The sequence below is a fragment of the Callospermophilus lateralis genome, chromosome 11 (genome assembly GCF_048772815.1).
Source record: "Callospermophilus lateralis isolate mCalLat2 chromosome 11, mCalLat2.hap1, whole genome shotgun sequence".
NCBI lineage: Eukaryota > Metazoa > Chordata > Mammalia > Rodentia > Sciuridae > Callospermophilus > Callospermophilus lateralis.
In genome coordinates, this window is record NC_135315.1 from 77,701,861 (window position 1) to 77,707,860 (window position 6,000).

The following is a 6,000-nucleotide window of genomic DNA, read 5'->3' on the forward strand; positions in this document are numbered from 1 at the left end:
AACATTGAAATCTCTTTTGGAGGTCCCCACCCAATCTACTATAATATAGTATACCCATCCACATTTTACTTTTAACCTATCTGTGTTTAAGAGGTGTCTTGCAGAAGATATATGATTTGTACTTTATTGTTTAATTTACTCTAACAATTGTCCATTTAATTGGAGCATTTAGACTTATTATAGTTATTATGATTATTAGTATGAATGGTTTAATTCTTCTTCCTGTTCTTTGTTTCCTATTTATCCCATCTGTTCCTTTTTTCTGTTTTTTTTTTCCTCTTTTGGATTGATTGAATAGTTTTTGTGATCACAATTTATCTACTTTGTTGGCTATAAATATTTGTCATGTTATTCTGTTATTCTGTGGCTGCTTCAAGGTTTTTAGTAAACATCTTTAACTTAACACACTATCTCTAATAATATTATACAACTTTATATACATTATTAAAGATTTTCCAATTTAGGGCTGGGGCTATAGCTCAGTTGGTAGAGTGCTTGCCTTTCATGCACAAGGCCCTGGATTCAATCCCCAGCACCACACACACACAAAGAAAGATTTTCCAATTTATTAAATTTATTCCTCCCCTGCCTTTGGATTGTTATCAATAGTTTACTTCTAGTGTATTAAATAAATTATCATTTTATCATTTTTACTTTAAATAATCATTAATTTTAAAGAGACTTAAATTTTAAAAATATATTTGTTTATATAGGTGCTATATTTGTTAATCTTCAGTCAATTAGTTAGTTGCATATTTCTATCTGGTGTCATTTTCCTTCTGCCTAAAGGACTTTCTTTCAACATGATTCATAATGTAAACCAACTGATCAGGAATTCTTTCAAGTTATGCATGTCTAAAAGAACCTTTTCTTACTATTATTATTGTTATTATTTACTTTTTTGGCCTTCATTTTTGAAACATTTTAATTGATTATACAGTTATAGATTGGGAGTTTTTTTTGTATTTTGTCTTGTTTTTATGAAACTTAGGATTTTATTTCTAAAAACCACTTCTAATTTGTGTGTGTGTGTGTGTGTTTAAAGATCAAACTTTAGAATACTAAATTATCTCAGTAGTATGTCTAAAATATACCTCAAGATTGCTACTATTTTAAAGTTTTATTTTTGAGATCAAGAGTTTTAAGTGTAAAACAAGTAGTGCTTTTCCAAACTCACAATCTGGATATTGAGATTATGAATTAGCTGAGCGACTCCAGTCTTTACTCCAGTATTACATTAATAATAAATAAGCAAACAAAACTAGTCAGAAAATTTTTGAAAAGATGACTTGAAGTGTGAAAACTAGATTCACATTATCTATCATAGTGAGAGTAGTGAAAATATGATACTAAAAAATCTAAAATAAATAATGAAATAGTTAGAAAAATCTAAAAATAGACCTAAAATATGTACATGAATTTAGTAAATTACCATGATGGAAATTCAGAACAGTGCAAAAACAGTGAATTGTTTGATAAATAATTGGAATAAATTGGCAATTCTGATGGGGAAAAACAGTTACTTCTCTGATAACTATCCACAAAAGTTTTATGTTTAGTAGATTCTGCCTGGCCTCCCAGGCCTTCCTTGAAACATCAGTGGAAACCTCCATGATTCACTGAATCCATCATCGTGCATTCCTGCAGAAATAGCACCACTTGAATGCCATGGTCTACTGCCATCTTGACCAGTACCTGGGCCTCCTGGGACTACAGCTGCAGGAGTTCTGAGTGACTGGGCAGCTGAGCACAGTGAAACAACTGTGTGTGTAGGGTGCCCAGGAACTCTTCTCAAAAGAATTTTTCCTTTTACACACTTGAGCGTATGATGGAATGTGATCTTGTCAATTCCTGCCATGCCTTCAAGTCATCAGGTCTTGTGCCAATACTTAGCATCTCTTTAGTAGCTATAATGTCTTTAATAAAACAACCACAACTTTCTTTTTTTATAATTTTTTTTTAGTTGTAGATGGACACAACACCTTTATTTTATTTATTTATTTTTATATGGTTCTAAGTTACACCACTGTACTTTAACTCCAGCCCACAACCACACTTTTCTTTCTTTCTTTTTTTGGAGGGGGTAGGTGAGTACAGGGGCTTAAACTTAGTGGCAGTCAACCAGTGATTCTCATCCTCAGCCCCTTTTTTTGTATTTTGTTTAGAGACAGTAACTCACTGAGTTGCTTAGCACCTCGATTTTGCTGAGGCTAGCTTTGAATCCATCCTCCTGCCTCAGTCTCCCTAGCCACTGGGATTACAGGCATGTGCCACCATGCTCCCGACACAACCACATCTTTCTTGACCCCAGTTTTGAAAGCATTTTTCTGGCCAAATTGCAAATTTTTACAATGTTTTTGATATAGTTTTTTCTTAATTTTTAGAATAAACCTGGCTCAAAACTGCCAGAAATATCCATGCCATGGACTGAATGATGTCCTGCCTTGAAATTTCCTCCACCAGATTAATTGGTCTTTCACTTTTAAATTCAGCCTCACTCAAAGTCTTAGGACATGAGTAAAATGTAGCCAAATTATTTCTCAGAATATAACACAAACATGCTGACCAATTTCCAATTGAGTCCCCATTCCCCTCTGAAACTTTACATGATAATTTTCCTTAATTCAGAACTTTTATTAACATCTATATTCATACATATTTGGACAAATATATACTTGTGACTCTTCATGTATGCAGACATTCTCATTCACTCTCTAACACAAACCCTATTACAATAGGACTTTTAGCCCAAATGCTAAACTCATTCTTCTGCCTAAATGACACTGCAAACATACCTACTGTCCCTGTTTCACTGGATGTTGTCTTTTACACTGAAGTATCTGAGGTACGGGATCCTCTGCTATGGGGTATTGATGTCTACAGTACTTCTGTGCAGAACCTAATTCAACACTATGTATCAAAATCACAGGCCCAATGCCTTTCTATGTTTCAGATCTTACCTAGTTATAAATTTTCATCTGTACACTTTACCTATATATTCTTACAAATACTCCAATTTCTCAAAACAAATTTTCACCCAACAGAATGACTCCTAACCCAAATCGACCATGATATTAACCCTAACCATACTCTGCTCCCTCAGTCTAATTTCACATAAGAGCAGGATCCCTGGAGAAGATGTAGGCAGCTATGTAAAACTTGAGAAACATAATGTAATCTTGCATGCAAATACCCTGGGATAAGCCTGAATAAGCCTCTCTCTTCTCAATGCAGGGAAGATGGACCCAACCAGGCCTGTGTGGATAGCTGATCCCGGGCTCCTATAATATGTATACATTTATAACTTTTGAAAATGTCACAGGAAGATGGGGCAGCCTCCATCTCATGGGACCCTTGGAAACAACTGTTAGGACAAAGTGGTTGCAAAGGAAATGACCTCATTCACTTCTCTGAAGGAAGTGACCTCACCTCACTTCCTTGGTGATGAAAATCTCTTAACTTGGGATTCAGGTAGTGGGGCACCCAGAGCCAGTCCCAGTCCAAGTGGGTTCACTTGATTGGAGGTACAAAGGTCAGAGTCATTCTTTCTTGGCACCTTGTGATGTGTGGATAGACAAATTCCAGGAAAGGTCTGAAGAGGGGCCTTTCCTGAGAAAGAAGTTACTGGCTCATCAGAAATGGCCAAGGAGACCAGAGCTGAGACAGGACAGGCCACTGCTGGGGAATATAGTTTCAACCACCAGTCAGAGGATAGATGCAGACCAACTCCAGAGGGGGTTTATGTGTCTTAGTGGATGTGCGTTTAAATTTGTGGTTTTGTCTCATGTTCTGAGAACATGGAGGAAAAAGGGTATCTTGGGTTTGAAATAGACTGTTCACTAGTGAGTCCTTTTGCTAATGGTGAGTGTTTCTATATCAATGGATCCCACTGGGTTTGTGGTTAAAGAGAGTAGAGAGAAGAATGCAGCAGTGAATGTGTCCTGTGTAATGAAAAGCTTTCCAGCACTCCTCATGGCCAATTAATGAATAGACTTGCTTGCCTTGCAGATGGGCAACACCTACCATGTTTCTAAGTTCCTGTATTGTTCCTGAATGTTGGTCACTCTCTGAAGGGGCTTGGGGTTTTGCATCAAAGATGTTTACCACCTCCAAGCTCTGTGATGTGGCCATGGACTGCATTGCTGAAGGGAATCCAAGCATCTCAGAGAACTCAAAAAATAGTGGGACTGGTTAGGCTCTCTCTGGAGAATCTCTGCTTGGATAGATAGCAACCCAAGTAGCATGATCAGGAGCTGTCAGTGCCATAGTGTTCATCTTGTGGAAAAGTCTGTCCCCAGGCTTTTTTCTTACCTATGGTTCTGTTCCCCAGAATGTTAGGAAAGTCTTTGGTTTAGGCCACCCCTTTTTGAAACCTCAAGAAAACAGTTTCAAATGGAAATGAAGAGGCCTCATCTGTGGCTGTTAGGTAAAGGGCTTTGTAAAAGATGTGTTTGAAACAGCCTCTTGGCCCTGTTTGAGGTTGTGGATTAGATTCTCAGCTCTCCAGGAAATTAAACAAATATGCCATGTGTCCATCGAAAACTAAAAGGTTAAAAACAAGAGTAATTTTGGATTAAGTCTCTTGCCTTCCTCTGCTCCGGCTCCTTATCCCTATGAAGTCAGAACAGGGATCCTCTTGGTCAAATGAGTTGTTGCAATCCCTCCAGTAACTAGCACACTGGTGGTTGGATTTTTTCATGAGTCCAGTACACATAAAGAATCTCCCCCTTGCAGGCAGTAGGTCTCTAATTTGAGAAGCAGAGAAGTATTAACTATAGGCCCATTTTATCTATCCTGTTTCTCAGGAAGGGTTTCCAGGCCACCATCACTTTAGGCAAATGAGGGGCATGAGAGCTTACTTTGAATACCATCTTAGAGTGCTCCCCCTATGGAAACCCACAGCCAGAATGTTATGATGAGTGTCTATATGGAAGAAGATGAGGGCCATGTGGAAGTTTTTTTTGTTGGAATCATGGTCTTTTGTGTGGTGGTTGGAAAAGATGACTGGGTCTACTTTAGCTTGAACTCTAGTGTAATGCTCATTAGAGACTGAGTTCTGAAACTGTCCTCAGAGACTAGTGCCATAAATTGTGTTGGGATGTTAGGAGACCAAGCATGAGAGGAACCATTGGAAACTGAGATCTAGGCCCGGGTGGCTTTGTCCACATTCCTGGGAATCTCAGGAAGGATTTCACATCATTTTCTTGTAAAAGCCTTTTCAGGTATAGTTGAGAGCAAAAACAAACATGAACCTCACAATTTAGACCCCAATGGACCTGGATTCCTGTGACCTTGGCCACTCTTTGGAAGCCTTGCCTGCGTGAGATCTCCAGAGTTTATATTAAAAGGACATTTCTCACCAATTTAAGGCTCCTAAATGAATCAAAACCCATAGTGCCAACTTCTTTATTCTTGAAATATGGCTAGGCCAATACCATGAAATATTTGAGATTCCCATGATCAGAAATCACTGGAGAACCTAGAGATCTCCTGTTGCTCATCATGACTGAACCAGACAGTGCCTTTTTTGACTGACTGGAATTCATGACCATAGTGAACAGAGATGCCAATGAGTTGGAGCCCTCTGTGAACTGGGCCTGTAGCAGTGGAGTGCAGGTGTGTGATCAAACATCTGTGGTGGGGCCCTGTGATTCTGTCATAGGCTTCCAAATGACATGTGATTGACATGGTGCAGCCATCAGACCCTAAAATTTAAAGGCATGTTATTGTGGGGAGAGGTTGTTGGGAGAGATTTTGGGGTGATGCTCAGAATCAGGTTGCTATACTCAAGTGGGAAGTATATACGGGATAGCATCCCAGTTGGTGTTTTCTTTTGCAGACCTTCACTCACCCCAAGTGACAGAACTCTCTCCAGCAGTGTGTCCCAGTTGACCTTCTTGTATTTCATGGACAAACACCAATTTCCCAGGGAAGCTGCAAGAAATGCCATGAAAACTGGAGGATGACCCAATATCTTCACTGCTGGGAGCCATCAGCCAA